Source organism: Cupressus sempervirens, chromosome 2, assembly GCF_028749045.1.
Source record: "Cupressus sempervirens isolate cs-2001-9-10 chromosome 2, ASM2874904v1, whole genome shotgun sequence".
Classification (NCBI taxonomy): domain Eukaryota; kingdom Viridiplantae; phylum Streptophyta; class Pinopsida; order Cupressales; family Cupressaceae; genus Cupressus; species Cupressus sempervirens.
In genome coordinates this window covers 727,948,341-727,966,408 of record NC_143119.1, presented here as the reverse complement: position 1 = coordinate 727,966,408, position 18,068 = coordinate 727,948,341, and the positions used below count along the sequence as shown (strand labels likewise).

At 34.8% G+C, this 18,068-nt stretch overlaps 1 pseudogene; it reads right to left on the bottom strand.

Annotated features, from left to right (window-relative positions):
- Nucleotides 1-306: 306 nt before the first annotated feature.
- Nucleotides 307-18,068, bottom strand: part of LOC149575443 (vacuolar-sorting receptor 1-like) — a 36,339-nt pseudogene continuing 18,577 nt past the window's right edge.

Genomic DNA, 18,068 nt, shown 5'->3' with positions numbered 1-18,068 from the left:
ATTTGCTGAGTCACCAAAATATCTGATTTACCCACTGAAATGCTGGTGAAATTTTGTTTTTTACTAAATGAATTCGCTCAAATTCCAAGCCAAACTACATTTCAACTATCTTTTTACTGATATTCAGGTCATTACCTTGACAAAAAATCAAACTGAACTTCCTGGTCTGAATATAGTTGCAATTCAAGTACCTGATAGAAAACCTCGTATAGCTGAAATTGACTGATACTTGTGCAAAAACTAACTCCAGAATCGGAAAATTCATCTTCTCACGATTTCGGCGATATATGATAAGGCATATTTTGGTTACCGGAAGCGCCTGAAACTGCCATTTGAAAAATAGTCCTCTGGTAGAGACATCAGGTCTGCATATCTCTGAATTTAAAATCCAAAAAATTTATAGTAATCTAATGTCTTAACATTAGAATTAAAAGCCTGCTTGATTTTAAAAACTAACGTCAATTTTCAACAAAAATAATAATAAAATATTATTATTTTTAACTCTGCATATTTTCCTGACCCTTTGAATCCGTGGTCAACCTTGGTTTGACCGGTGCCACATGTCACTTGCTGATTGGTCTGCCTGATTTGCCCCATCCGCCACGTGTCGTCTTCTCGCTAACTCGCTATGTTAATTCTCACGCATCTTTTGCTTGGCGAGTTAGCGACGACCCTCCGATTTGGACACGTGTCGTCATCTCCTTGCATCCAAGTTTTGGGCGCCAACTCATCATTATTGCATGCTCGTTCAAAATATCGCCATTTGCGCACCAACTGGCAGTCCACGGCAGGCCCCTCCCCTCGAGCTCGTGCCTTCAAAAGGCTCCTGCCTCAATTCACATCTTATTACGTGTGTTTCGGTATTTAAATACATAAAACATACCCACGTTTTATCAATGTGGGATAATTGTTTTTATTGCTCATCACCATTTGTTTGACTGTGGTTGGAAACGGCTCGCTATTCTTTTAAAATTTATTGGAACCTACAGCTCCTTTGTCAAGTTTTCCTCTGTATTGTATGTCATTAATAATAAGAGCGGGTAATATTGTGACATCACCACGAGATCCATGTCCAACCTGTTTATCTTGCTCAACTTTCAAAATAGAGTTTTCAGTATCGGCAATGGGATCCCCCATGCACTTTTCTACCTTCTTCCTGTCCAGACCAAGAGATTCGATGACACTATCTGCACATTCTTTGTTATATTTTTTGTCCTTCATTGGACACATGATGCGGAAATCAGTAACGTAATCCCACCAAACCCATGGTCTGCTATCCTCTTTAGCAACAGTAAAAACACACAATTGTCTCAAATTTTCAGTCACCACATCTTTCCCATCATACCCCCGATTGAAGTCTTGTTCTGGATCAGGTGAACAGGATCTTCCGTTATTAATGCATTGAGCTTTGCATTGCTTGCTCACTACAAAGGCTTGAGGGCAATACCACGTGATATAGTGAGGAGTAAATTGTGTGTACCCATTTTTCTTAAGAATTTGAGCAGCTCCTTTGAAATTCTTTAAAAACTCCATCTGCATATCACACTTCAATCCACATTCATCATTGCTATTTGTCCACAACTCATACTTCACACGTTCATCTGTGTGTGGAACAGACTCTCTCCAGTCCAAATTAATATTGACCATATTCCTCTTACTAATAGCATCTTTCAGTTTGTCACCTAAATTCTAGAGGGAATAGTGATATTCTGTTCATAAGCTGAACCACCTTCACCAGGCAAATCCATAGTTATCAAAGATTCATCCTTGTCATCAGCCACAAGGACAGCCGCTGCCCCAGCATTCTGAGCATTCCAGACTTTCAAAGCAAAATAGCAATTTTACCATGCTGCAAATTTTTAGCCCATGACGAATCTCCAGTCAAAAGATTTTAATTGTCGAACATCCATACTTTAAAAATCCTGCAAGCAAACAATGTTAAAAAACATAAACTGGGCTCGGATTCGGCATCATAAACTAGGATATTGATCACTTGGGCTTCTAAAAACTGGGATGTAGGTTCTTTGCCATGAGGAGAATGGAATTCTATAGTTTGGGCTCTTGACGAATCACAGGGCACATTTGGCGAATTTTCGAAAACAGGCACTTGGAAATTTTGACTAAGAAATGTGTCAAAAAGTAATTTTTTGGCAAATGTGCGGACATATGAAACTATGCAAATGGATTTATCATGACTTGGGAACTGGCATACTTGAAGGATTTTTAGGAGACAACACAATGATATAATCCATTTAGGCTCACCAATCACGGGATGAGAGTTATAACGTGCCGAACAAGGATGTGAATCAATCTAGATGCCTTAGCCGTAACCAAACAATGCACACTGGGTTTTTGATCATGTTAGCAAACTGATCAAATGGATTCAACATGATCTCAAAATTTGAACATATGAAGTATCTGACCCCTAGAACATAGTGCAAAAATAATTTCCTCATTTGGATCAACTGGGTCAAAGATATCATTGGTCGAACAGGGCTTCCCAGAACTGTGAACAACTACACAAATGTACAAAACAGTAACCGACCAACTTTGAGGGGTTCGAAACCTAGTCAAACGAATTTGAAAAGACTTGAAAGCTGAAACATAGGTTCTTTGTTATGGAAACTAAACACTCCCAAAGTGGCGGGTCATGACACATTCCTGGGTAAAAGATATTCAAATGCAAATTGGGCCTCTGGTCGCTATTTGACACTTGGGCAGAATTGCAAATTTTGACACTAGTTTAAAATGGCACTTCACAGAATGATTCGAGATGGAAAAATAACATTGTGGATCACAGGCATATGTCAAATGAAAGGTGTTAAGCCACTCAAACACCATCTAGGCCTCAAACTAACAATTGGCTACATATGCATAAAAGGCACTTTAGGGCATGATTTTCTCAAAATTCACTAAATGTGACTGAAAATAGACCATGCAATTTTCAGTCCCAACACATCGAAAGGCCAGTAATCATGTGAATCATCTTTTTGGTTATCAACATGGGCTGCTCTAACCATAAATGACCATTGTGTACATGACTAAGAATATACCTAATCCATTTTATCTAGAAACTCCTTGGCAGGTGTGTGATATGTGTCAACCCTTTTGTTTCAAGATGCTTATGTCCGAGTTTCAATGAGCCATCAACATGAATTTCCTCTAAAGCACTATCCATTTCTAGGGTTCCTATCTCTTGAATTGAAAACTTAAAATGAGTGCAGATATCGTTAATTAATAGTACCTTTGGTGGAATTTTGGATTGCACACCATTAGAGTCAAGTGCCTCTGCCACTGGTGGAACAAGTTTTAAATTTAGTGCTTTCCACTCTACACCCTTTACCAACATCTCTGAACCCCTCTTTGCCTTGCTACTACTGGTGCTTTTGGATGTCATTTCTTCTTGGTAAGTGATGGAAATTTTTGAATAAATTCTTTGCTAAAAATTCACTCAAAATTGCTTGGTATTGCTTGTGTGCACCTGGAAATTTCTTTGCTCTATGAATACTGAAGATGTAGTGAAAAATGGAGTCAAATTCTACCCTTTTTGATGAAAATTTTCCATTAATTCTAGGTACCATACTGAAATATTGCGTGATATATTGTCATCCACTCACTAGCTCGATAAAAGCTTATAACTCGGCAATCAAACAAACTTACACTGCTCTCGACGTAGCTCAGTTGAGTCTGTGACTAACCTTGCTCGGTATGAACTGAACTCATGTGATCCTTTTATATCTAAAATACTATTTTGGATCTTCTTCTTTCTTCCATTTGGAACTGTTTGAGATTTAGCTTGAAGATGTTCTAGTCCCTCCTTAGAAGAATCTAATTGGAAATGGTGGAGTCACCTACTTCTTGAGTGACAATGCCATAATTTGAACTATTCTGCTTGGTAGATTTAGGAATCTTCTATTGTCTCATTTTCTTCCTGATGTTATTAGCTTTACCTTTCTTCTCATCTTCAAATCTTTCTGTGTTCATGTAGTTTTTAGCTATATGACCAATTTGAGTGCATGTATTACATCTTACTATTGAATCTCTTTTTCTTAAGTGATGCCTTGTGCAGTCTATTCCAACGTGTCCATATTATCCACAATAGTGACATCTACACCAAGTATTGTAATCCCAACCAAATTTTTCTTTGAAAATTTGTTTAGCGGGATTGAATGGTTTGGATCTACATTCAGATGCCTTGTGACCTTATTTCTTGCATTTGTGACATTTACCTTCAAATTTTGGTTTCTCCTTGCACTTATTAGCTTTATGACCATGTTTACTAAAATTGTAGCATTTTCCATTGAATTTTTCTTTTCCATTGCTCCAACATTTGTTTGATGTATGACCTAACTTACCATAGTGATTGCAAGTAGGTCTTTCATTCCTTTGGGCACCTTGTTTGGAAGATTCACCTTCTTCTTTGTAACCAAGACCAGATTTACCTTTGTGCCTTGGAAGGTTTTGCTCACTTTGTTGATTCAATTGATCCATATCTACTTATGATTTCATCATCCTTTCATTGAGTTACTTTTCAAAAATTAGATTAGCTTTCAATCTTTCATTGATTTTTCTTTTAGTGATTAGATCATTCCTTAAGTTTTCACTTTCATATCTCAGATTCATGATTTCCTCATTGGCATTGGAGAGCTGATTGATAAGACTTTCTTGTTGAAGGGATTGATTTTGATTTACATTGTTCCTTGCCTCCAAGTATTCACTTGCCTTATTCCTTTGTTCCAAGATTTCACACATTATTATTGACTGAACTTCTTGTTCTCTTTTCAATTTGCTTACCTCTTATTGCATAGAGCCATTCTTTGCTAGAAATTCTTTGATTGCCTCATTAGCTTCATCTGAACTTCTTGATGGGAAAAAGTCTTCAATCTTTTCTTCAACATACTAATGGTCATTCATTTTCTTTGCAAGTTCCTTCCTTCTTTTTAGCAATTGGGAAAGATTCTCTTTTGCTTCCTTGAGTTGAGCTATGGCCATTTTTAGATCTAGCTTTTCATTCTCAATAGCTTTTTCAAGTCTAAATATCTCCATTGCCCTTGATCTTTGCTCAAATTGTCAAACTTTATCCTAAGAACCACAAAGCTCTAATACCAATTTTTGGAAATAATCAAGACTAGCTCGGTTACTGAGAGGGGAGGGGTGAATTAGTAACCTCAAAATTTTTAAATCAATTCAACACTTAACCATATTAATCATTCACCATTCATTCATCTAATCTAATGGATGCATGAGAAAACATTCATAACTAATGAAAATAGGATTTTGGTGACCTAGAAACCTTCCAAACAAAAAGTAAAATTGGGGTGGGGATGATATCCACAAAACTTCACTACTACAGTATAGAGTTGGCCTGTTAGGGGTTACATTGACCACTTCTGATGATCTGCCTTGTTAAGAGCAATTTGGACTACTATGTCCACCTTGTTAGAGGTTTTATAAACATACAATGAAGTATGCACTTTGTTAGGAGATTTATACAAAGACTGTTAAGTCCACCCTATTAAAGGATTTATAAAACTAATTCACCTGTTAGGATGATATAGTAGATTTGACTTACAACTTGATTTTTGAATAGATTTGGAAGTATAGATCACCTCTTGTGATTGATATGACTTTTCTACTCCTTGTAGACCTTGCTGAATACTTTGCTCTACTACTAATTCACATTCACTCTTCTCAAAACATTACATGTCCATTTCTTAACATTCCATAATAATATAATATTCCAAATGATACAACACATTACATATATACCATTCCAATAATTACAATTGCAAGGTCTGCTAAAACACAAGTAAACAAAATATTATGGAGTTGGCCAAATAGTAGAAAACTTGGGCTCTTCAAGATGACTTGGTGATGTTATGATACTCACCATCCATAGTATTACTTGACATCATCATGCACTCGATAGAAGTAGAAACTCGATCCATACTAACCACACAACATAGCTTGGAACTCGGTAACCATTGGAGACTCGGTAAATATAGTGTCACTCAGTAGACACTATGAGGCTTGGTGACCATTATCTGGTTAGTTAACTTTGTTGAACTGCACATTCACTCAGTAGCTTCAGGAATACTCAGTGTGAATTACTTAACTATTGAACTTACAAGGTAACCACTAAATGCTCGCTATAAACTGTGAACTGAGTGATGAGCTTGGTAAGCATTCAAAATCAAATAAGTGTTTTGACTACTGACAAAATACAACATAATGCCAACAGTGTATGCTCTTAGAAAACATGTTACTAAAAATGTTCATGACCTTTTTGGCTTCTACATGTTTTTGCATGGAGCCTTCACACACCTCGTGCTCGCAAATGTCTAAGAATGTTTTATTATTTGGATTTTAGAATATGTATGCAATTGGATCACTTTTTTTGTTTGTGCCAAGATCTTTTTGTGTATATACACATACACACACACATATACACATACATATACTTAAATAATTATTTATATATATATATATACATATATACTTATATATATGTATATGTATATATATGTATATATATATGTCTATATATATATGTATATATATATATATATATATATATGTATATATATATATATTTTATCTATATTTTCTTTGTCATTGCTTATAAGAGTGTTTCAAAGTTGGGAACCACTTCAACATCCTTTGCACGTTTTAGAGGTAATGTCATTGTGACAAACGCTTCTGCAAGGGAATGATTCTCATAAGTTAACATATAATTTCTTAAAATATTTAAGTGCCACCTAACTATGTCCATGGCGTCTGCATATTGGAGGTATATTCCACGTACCAAGTTGCCTACATACCCAATTCCATGGGATCAAGACCCTTGAACTACTCACTCTAACAAATATGTAGTTCTAGTTTCTAATTATTTTGATGTAGTTGTTTTCGTATAACCACTGGTGAGCTTTACTCACCTAATACAACTCTTTTCCAATATATAATCACTTGGGCAAATCAATTAGTTTTCTATAATTACAATACTATAATACCTTGGGGCACCATTTGTGTTTTGTTTACAATTAATGTAAGTTTAACCTATATACGTCCTAACTCACTCCTTATATAGTTATGTTTAAAAGTTGGTTTTGAAGAACATATTCCTTTTATTAAATGTAAGGTTGATTACCTGAACATCAATATGTGTATAAGCATGGTAAGTTACCTAGAATGTCATGAGATCAATCTTTAAAGTACCTAGAATGTCTTCATCGCCTCCTGCTACTCTTAGGAGAAGTCTATCTTCATTTCTCACAATAAATTAATCACACACGTACATCCAAGAATTTCATCATTGCCTCTTGCATAAAATGAATTCAATGTTAGAAAATGCCCCCTAAGAAATAATAGTTCAAGTGAAATTAACACATGAAAAACTAGAGAGAAATAGAGGAATCTACTTATCAATAGGTGTTGCCATTGCATCTGTGGCCATGCTTCCTATTGAGTGAGTTTTATTATTTTTTTGTCATGCCAAGATCTCTCTATTTATATACATATGTACATACATACATGCACACATATACATAAGTATATATGTATATAAATACATATATATATATATATATGTATGTATATATATACATATGTACATATGTATATACATACATACATACATATACAAAGATCACAAGAGCACAACAATAAGATGCAAAGATCACAAGGGCACAAAAATGAAATGCAGTGATCACAAGGGCATGACAACAAAATCCTAGATCTCCACTGATCTCCACAATCCATAAGATCCCTCTCTATATATACATATAAAAACATTTGTGTGTATATATATGTATGTACATACACACACACACACACACACACACACACATATATACATATACATATGTGTGTATATATATGTATATACATACATACGTACCTAGATACATACATATACATACATAAATATATAGACATACATACATAGATTTGCATATTCAATTTTATCACCTTGCAAAATTTTATTTGATCCTTCTAGCTAGGAACATTCGATTGTTCATTTTATTGTATCTAATTTGATGACAATTCTACAAGAATTTTTAATCAACCTAGCTAATAAAAAACTAGACCAATTTAACTAGGTTATGGCTTGTTTCTTTCTAAAAATATCTTCTATTATATGTGTTTCTAAACTTTCTTGCTAACTCTACCCATTTTTCTTGGTTTGCATTATTTTTGTGTAGGATTTTGAGCTAAGTCACTTAGAAAGAGTTGGTGAGTTTTATTGTTTAATTATTTAGATTTTGGAATATGTATGTAGCTGGATCAAATTTTCTATTGTGGCTAATATGTAATAAGTACCTTTAAAAAGAACTCTCTATATATAAAAAGACTACAAGTTGTGCAATTTGTCATGTATTACATCTACATTTTCTTTTCCATTGCTTATAAGAGTGTTTCAAGGTTGGGAATGTGCTTCATGTGTGGCATTCAAGTGTTGCATTTGCATATGTGATTTTATCACGTTGAAAAACTGTATTTAATCTTGTTGGTTGGGAACAAGTGATTGTTTGTTTTATCATACCAAATCTGATGATAGATCTATAGGAATTTGTAATCAACCCAGCTAATCATCAACTAGACCAATTTAACTGTGTTATGGCTTAGGCATGTGTTATTCCCATTTATCATATGGTTGCAATGTTGAAGGAAGTATTCTTTTCAAAGTGGCAACAAGTTTTGTATCATTGGCTTTGTTTAACTCCTAATTTTAATGAAATAAAAAAGTGGTTTTTAGGGTGGAAAGGACTATATAATGAGGAAACTTGAAAAATTGAATTTTGAAATGCTAAAATGAAAGATATTGAGGATCAATCACCTATGCCAAAGTTATAACACAATGTGAAGTTGATTTTTATAAACAAAAATAAAGAAAACATGACATAAATTATTCCCCATTTGTTTTGATTATGGAGAGGTACATGTAAAAGAGGGTGAAGATCTCTGAATGTTTTCATGTCCTTGTCATTAGTGCATTTCATTGCTATGATCTTTTTATTTCATTGTCATTCCCTTGGTGGAGATTAGTAGAGATCTTCGATTTCATTTTCATGCCTTTCTGATCACTGCATTTCATTGTTGTGCCCTTGTGATCTCTACATTTTGTTGTCATGTCCTTGCAATCTTTGTGCCCTTTCTCTATTATTTTTTTTCCATGTTGTGTCCTTTTGATCTCTATGGCCTTTTCCACTACAACATTTGGGGTCAAATTGCGATAGCAATTTGTTGCGGTGGTGTAATTTGTGGTATATTTGGGCCCAAATGTAGTAGTTCTCTATGATTTTATTCAAGGGGAGAAGAGGTACCTATTTAAATGTTCTTTTCTTTTCCTTCTAAAAATTTATCTCTTTATATTTCCCCTATCAAGTGAATAGAGAAGCTTCTCTTTATTAATATGCATCTATATATACACACACACATGTGTGTGTGTGTGTGTGTCTATGTATTTATATATATACAGAGATCTCTATGTTTATATACATACATACATAGACACACATATCTGTATGTGTATGTATATATACACATATATACATAGACAGAGATTACAAGGGTATAACAAAAAGATGCAAAGTTACATACATACATACATCTACATATGCTATTTTATCAGCTTGGAAAATTGTATTTAATCTTTACTCAATCACCAAGAGATAATATAATCTGTAAGTACAGATTTATGCATACATAGCGTTGGCTCTTGAATTAACAATTTTTTAATAACCCAATGATAGGAACAAATACATCTATGGGCAACTAATTTCCATATTCAACATACCCATTTAGACATTAAGACTGACTATAAGGCTATATTCCTTCTTCTTCAAGCTCTACAAAACCTAGGCAGGTGAACATCATACTTGTTTATATGATACTAGTTCTAAAAGCATAGAATTGAATCTTATAAAGAAGATAATACCCTTAATATTCTATTGCTTATGTAAACAATCATGGACAAGAAATAGATAATACCATGACTCATGAACTTGATAAAATAAGTGAGGGTATCTCTTTTTAGCTTTTCAACAAAAAGGGAAAAGGATAATTTATTAAAGATTTGAATGAGGATAACCCTCATATGGAACAACAATAACCATGCAATCTCAAAGCTGATCAATGCCTTATCCATTGCATATTAAATAAGTCAGAACATACACAAGGATACCAGAGATATTAGATCTATATGTTCACCTTGCAAATAGACATCTATCTTCAAAATGAAACTCATACTTATGAAATCCTCTCATGATCCCTATAATTATATGAATGCATATCAAGCAATTTACTCAAGTCCTTGACCTAGTAGAAAAATATACAATGGCATATAGCTTTAAAGCCAAGCTGCAACTAGACAATATGCACCTTGTACATATATCACAGAAAATTGCAAACCCATAAAGAGGAGACAAAGTTCATATTGAAACTTTCAACAGAGCTTTGTATTCATTTCCTTGAAACCAATACATAAAGTGTATGCAAAAACTTAGAAAATACACAACAGAAAACTCTATTATCTAAATGCTCAAAATAAATTATAATGTTGTTCAGAAAAAAGAAAAATGTTGAAGAATGGTAGAAACCTGGCGGAGAGCTTGCTTAGGAAACTTGGGAACCAACCCTAAAAAAAGCGAAGAGAAGATATTATATAGAATGGAAGAAATCCTAGATCTCCTATGATGCTTCCATTTGTCCACAGTGAAAAACTTCCACCTGTTGATGAAGAAGTTCTCTCTACCCTCTTTCTATAACTAAAAATTAGATCTTATGCTTGCTATTGAAGAATGCATGAAATATCTTCAGAATGATGGAGAACACAACTGATTGCAAAAGGTACCAAATCTAATGTTAAAATAAGGGCCAAAACACTTTCCAAAGGAATTTAGAGGAAGAATGAAACTCTTAAAACATTTTCCCTTAAATCTAGAGCCAACAAACTCCCATGTCTTCCTTCTAGCTAATTCTGAAGCTTAATCATGAAAATCACTCATTCTGCTGAGAATTCCGCAAATTTTACAAAACTACCTATAATATTTACCACTAAATACCTTGCATTTTTAGACTATACATTTAGCAATCTTATCTTCTCCCTTTTCAATGGTATATTACACACTATTTTTTTGATAAAAATATCTCCTTTGGTATATATTTAAAAAATTTAGGTCCCAGCCCATGAACACGCTACTTAAAAGTTTGAAAAATCAAAATTTGATATAGTTTGAACTATAAAGTATTTCAAATATGTTTAAATTTTTCATATCTAAATGCACATGAAATTTTGAAGGTAAAATAATAATAAAAATTAATTTTTTTCTTAATTTTGAATTTTCCCCTCATCTCCAAATTTGGGTCAAACCTAGTTGACCATCTATGACATGTGGTAACACCTAATTTGTTAACCTCTATAGTAATTTCCACCTAAGCACCATGTGGCATCTTCTTACTGGCCAGATCTATCACCTCACTCACTATGTCATCAGGCTCTGCCACATGTCATCTCCTCACATCATTGGAGCCTTAAACCTTAACTATGCCTTAATCATGGTGACCAAGTGACTAACCATAGTTCACATTGTCACACCTCAATTTCCTAAAAATGGATTAAGTTATATGGTGATGTAATTCATGAATTTTTACGTAGTTGGGACCATCCTCTCGAACTTGGCATTAAATGGCTTGAAATCATGATGTGGTTTAAGTATTTCTTTTTTGCACCTTCAGAACCTCAAACTTCTACCTATGGATATACCTTGTAGCGATGTGATTTTCTCCATTTCATACAATTAGAGCCAATTTTCTTAACAACACATTTGATACCATCAAACTATGACTGGCCAATAAATAATCACATCATTCCATCGTCACAATTAGGCCTAACCACAGGGTTATCCTTACAAATGAATGCTTAATTTCCATGTCTCCAATAATGATGTCATCATCTTTATCTACATATGGTTTGGTTCAAAAAAAATTGATGTCAACACAAGCTAGTTTTCCATCCATAGTGGGCCCTCACGTGAACCTTGCCTCAAAAGAGGCATGTCTTTTTAGACACAAAACTATTGAGTGGTGGGGTATTGAGATATGAATAAAACCTTTCACCACATGAATGTGGGATTAAACTCACACATTTATCTCAATCCTAACCAAGCCTTGGTGCATTCATTGTGATCTTAATAAAAGGTCCTCCTGAATACTTATTATGTTGATTCATTCTCATAGCATTGACAACATGGAATGGAGCAGAGTATTCCTTTCACAACTGCCATGTCGTAAGTAGTGGAGGTCAATTTCATGGATGGAAGGGGTAATCTATATAGGACTAACTCAAATAACACTTTTATACATATGGGTTAGGGAAATCTGCAATTTAGTTCATTAGCATGGAGAAGGGAATTGATCCAAGGTATACAAATAGTGCAAGCATAAATAGGTGCTCCATATAGAATAGCACAGTTACAAATTTGTATTTGATCTGCAACTTATATTATTATCTTTTTTATTTCCTCTACAAGCCAAATAGTTTCTCTTCATATTCTCTTTGCAAGCACAATGATGACACCTCTGTTGTCTAAAATGATCAACGATGTTAATAAAGGCCTCACAAGAAATATGTAATGAATACTTAGTCCCAATGCCTCTCTAATCCCAGCCGCTCCCTTGTATTAGCTGGTTTGGATTGGTATGGCACTCAACATCACTTTGCAAGAACATTTCTAGAAATAGGGGAGTCTGTAACATGATAGGCTCTTCAATTAGCTCCTATCCTAGGGGAAAGGGTGGTAGGGAGTAATATGAAAAGGAGAGATACTCTACCTACATCTAGTTCTATCTACAATATGGATGCATGCATCTAGATTATATGTAGTTAATAATAGCATAATATATGTGATAACTAGACTGGCCATATAGTAGTGTAACATAGATGCAATTGGTCCAAGCTTGTGAGGCATACAGGGGGTGATGTCTTTGTCTTTGGTATGAATGTGGGGTCTTCCCTAGTTATTTATTTCTAATATATGTTGGAGCCTACATACATACATACATACATACATACATACATACATACATACATACATACATACATACATACATATATACATACATATATACATACATATATATATATATACATACATACACACACACACACACACACATGCTATAACCATTTGCGATCAGGTACTGGTCCACCCATAGGAACCTCTATGTTGGTTAACTCCTTTATAGACTATAGATAAACTCACAACATTCCTTTGTCTATGCATTCCTCTTTTGTCTTTGATGTACAAGCCTAGAACTCTATAGCTCCACCTTTGTTCTATGGAACAAAAACCATTTTGAGCTTATTAGATCCCTTAATGACTTCATCGGTTACTCTATATTGGTCACCAAATGCAATTGGATCAAGATAATACATAATTTAACTTTCATCGCTTCCAAATAAATTTCTTCCATCATTTTCCAATCCCTAACCATCTTTCATGGGATGCGGAAAACTTTTAACCTATTATAGTAAAAGGCAATTATGCTGAAAACCAAATCTTTATCTTGCTTTAGTATTTTTATTTCTATGCAAAACTATGATTGTTAAAATTAGCAAGGTCTTCACTATTAGATAACTAATGGAAAACCTCAGAAGCTCTTACTCCATACTGTGAACCACCATTTTCCCCATAGAGTGTCATAGCATTCTCAACCATTGATCTAAACACCTTTGCGGTGGACTAACACTCTTCATTTCATAGTATTGACATTTCAACTCCATTTGAACTCACAAATTAGTACATAAGGGAGTAAAATAAAATCTATTTGGTGTAATCTAAAAACTTCATGAGCAAACAAAACCATTGATAAAATGTGAGGCATAGGATGCCCATTGACTATAACCATTTCAAACATTAATATTTTTCATTGGATATGTAATGCTTCATGCCATCTGATTTTGGATAATGATACATGCATTTTAGTGACCATTATCATCATAGTTATTTTGAACCTTTTCATATTTCAGATGATTTATTGTCATTTTGATAACATCAATTGAGCCCCAAAGTAGGTTCGGCTTAAAAAAATTTCAAACTGAAGCACTTGACCCTTTGAAATTGATCAAATTAACTCATCATAATGTTTGATTCCAAACCCATCACTTCATGAAAGATTCAAAACTCATTTTAACACTTTCTACAAACTATGATTTTCTACTCGGAAGGCTCTAAAATTGGCTTTAAAAACTAACAAAAACACCTAACTGAGCCCTGACGGCAAGCATACTAATTCTTTGTTCCACATTCTTGTTTCCTATCAAATTTTTCCTCATGACACATCTTAGTCAAAAAATATTGACTATCAAATTTTCCTTCTTCAAACTTCCTAGAAATAAACATGTCAAAAAACCACAACAAAATAGGTCGTAGAAACACTTGGGGGCACAAAAACTAGGACATTAATTTATTTTCATAAGGAGAGTATAAATATATGATTTGGGCTCATGATGAATAACTAGGTGCAATTGGTAAGTATTCAAAGTGGGGTACTCAAAATTGTTGAATTAGGAACATCAGTAGAATAACAATTTTCACAAATGAAATGGACCTGGGAAAATATGCAGACGGATCCATCAAAATTTAAAAATTGGCACACTTAAAGTATTTTCAAAGTAGAACAAAGTGCTACAATCCATTTGTCTCATATATCACAGATTCAAAGTTATGACATCTCAAACATGGTTACTAATCAATCTGCCCTTTTAGACACCAGTAAAACTTTAGAAATTACATTTGGAATTGCATTTGAAAACTAGTCAAACAGATTCATCATAGGCTCATATATGATGTAGCAGCATCCAATGGTGTAAGGGCAATCCTACATCACCCAAAGATATGCTTAGAGATAGTTTTTATTAGTTTTTAAGAACCTTGGGATATGTGTAAATGTAGAAAATGAGTTATTTTGTAATTGAGCCAAAATTACGATGAGTTAGAGGGTTTAATTTGGAGGGATGACTTGTAATTTAAAACACTGTAGAAAAATAATCAGGTCAAAAGGCTTTATGGTTAGAAAATTATTGCAGTTTTAATTTTCCTAGGAACCTCCTAAGAGTGCTTCAAAGTTAGATATGGTGCACTAAATGGCCTTGTATGGGGGAAAAAAATGGGGGCCGAGTGAAGGTAGTCCATAGGACTATAGAGCACTTCAAGAGCTTTCTGAAAATGTAAACAGTTTGTCTATTGGAGTTACGATTCAAAAGTTATGCCTCCCAGAAGTTGGACTACCATTTTAATTTTACACCGACTTCTAATGTGATTTTTGGAACCTTTTATTTTGGTGGTGGATGCCAACTGGCATATTCTAGAATATACTCCTAACCCTAAACCATTTGGGGCTTATTTAAGAACATTTCTGACATTATAAAGGTAGCTCTTAGTGGAGTTAGAGAGGAGGTACTGTGTGGAGGATTTCTTTCTCTAGAATCATACTATTGTAAGCCCATAGGGCATTTTACATTGATAATAATATTTTCCTTTTCCTCTATGTTCTTTCCAATCTTTGGTTGTGTCTCCATCAAGTGGTATCAGAGCAAGGTTATCCTAAGTGTGTAGACAGAGCACCAACTGTGAGGTAGTTTTCACCAAGACTGTGTGGTTGTGGGATTGAGACAAGAAGATGCCTCCATGAAGGGAATGTGGTCTAAGGGCCAGAGTTGTTACTCTTGGGGTTAGAGCCCTCCATAGACAAGTTCAAGCATTACAGGAGGAGATCCGTAGAGGACTAAATGTTGCCGCAAGCAATGAAAGTGAGGAAGAAAATGAAGAAGAAGAAAATATTGGAGAGGAAGGGGAAGATGAAGGGGAAGTCCTAAATCAGGTAGAGGAGAGGCTTTTTAGGGCCATTTCTAAGCTTGGAAAAAGACCTAAAATTGATGTAGGTATGTTTTTGGGAACCCTAAATCTGGATGTGTTGTCAAATTGGATCAATGAACTAGAGGAGTATGTTGAGTATGAGGATATCAGAGAGCTAGAGAGGGATAAATTTTCAAAGACCAAAATGAAAGACCATGAAAAAATCTAGTGGCAAGAGGTTCAGTTGGAAAGGAATAGAAGAGGAAAAGAGAAAATCATAAGGTGGGATCACATGGTGGACAAACTAAAGAAGCAGTTCATTCTTGTCGATTACGAGCTTGATTTGTTAAGGAAAATGCAAGGGTTAAAGCAAGCGGGAAAATATATCCAAGAATATACAAAGGAATTTTATGGACTTCTTATTGGGGTAGGGCATTCAAAAGCTAATAAAGAGAAGCTTGCATGTTACCTCAGTGGGTTATGACCTAGCATTCAGGAGGAGTTAAGTTTGGTTAGAATGAGTAGCATTGAAGAGGCATTCCAATTTGACCTACAAGTTGAAGAGAAGCTAAACAAAAAGTTTGACAAAAGGAAAAGAGGACATGGTCAAGGAGGAAAGGGTAGTGGTAGGTCATTTGGAGGTAAAAATGAGACCTAGAAGAAAAATGAAGATGTGGGTACTAGCAGGAACCAGAGGAAAGAGGGTTTATACCACTCCCATGATAAAAATTTTGGAGATCAAAGAGGAAGAGGTAGAGGATGTGGACAAGGTTTATGAAGAAGAGGCTTCCATGGTACCTATTTTCATTGTAACGAATAAGGTCATCATGCATTTGAATGCCCTCAATGACAACGAAGGATAGATAGGAGAGCTAATGGTCAAGCAAGAGTTTCTCATGTGGATGAGGATGCATAGTCATCACATTCTAAGGATGTATAAAGAGGAGAGGTTCTCATAAATGAGAGGGTCTTACTAAGCAGTGAGACTAAACCTAGAAAAAGGAGGGGTTTTTTTTGTACCAGGTGCAAGTGCGAGGATAAGTGTTGTGATGTGATTATTGATGGTGGGACCACTGACAACTCAGTGTTTGAGGAGATGGTCTCTAAGCTAAAGCTCAAAAGGGAGAGACACCCCCAACCCTATTAGATTGCTTGGGTGAAGGATGAAAATAAGGTCCTAGTCAGTGAATAGTGTTTGGTGAAGTTCAAGATTGGGAGTTACCATGATGAAGTTCTTTGTGACATTATTCCAATGGATGTCTGCCATTTATTATTGGGAAGACCGTGGAAATTTGATAAACATGCTGTACATGATGGTCATGCAAATACATACTCTCTGAAAAAGGATGGAGTTTGCCACAAACTAAAGCCCATGGTAAAGGAAGGTGAAAAGGTATGCAGTAGTGCTAGGATATTTCTTGTTGATGGAAGAAATTTTTTGGATGGTATGAAACATCGACATATGTGTTATGCTTTGATTCCTAGGAGAGATAAGGAAGGTAGTAGTGAAATTCCACCTGAAGTTTCAGGCCTATTGAGTATGGAGATGTCATCTTTGATAATGTTCCATAAGGGTTTTTAGCAATAAGGTAAATCAGTCATCAAATAGATTTAATCCCTGGAGCTAGTTTTTCTAACAAGGCTACTCATAGGATGACTCCTGAAACTGAGGAGCTAAATAGATAAGTTTAGGAGCTATTGAGGAAGGGTTTATTCAAGAGAGCCTATGTCCATGTGTAGTACCTACAATATTGGCACCAAAGAAGGATGGAGAGTGGAGAATGTGCAATGACTCTCGTGCTATAAATAGAATAACCATCAAGTATTTGTTTCCTTTGCCAAGAATGGATGATATTATGGACTGTTTGAGTGGAGCTTAGTACTTCACAAAGATAGATCTCAAGAGTGGCTATCACCAGATATAGATACGAGAGGGAGATGAATGGAAGACTACATTCAAGACCAAGGAGGGTCTATATGAGTGGCTAGTCATGCCTTTTGGATTGACCAATGCGCTAAGCACCTTCATGTGGCTTATGAATGAGGTACTAAAGTAATTGTTGGAAAAATTTGTTATTGTCTGTTTGGATGATATTTTAATTTTCAGCAAGACTTTGGATGAACATTTATTGCACATTCGTAGAGTCCTTAAAAGGTTGAGGGAAGAGAAAATGTTGATTAATTTGAAGAAGTGTAGCTTTGTAAAAAAGG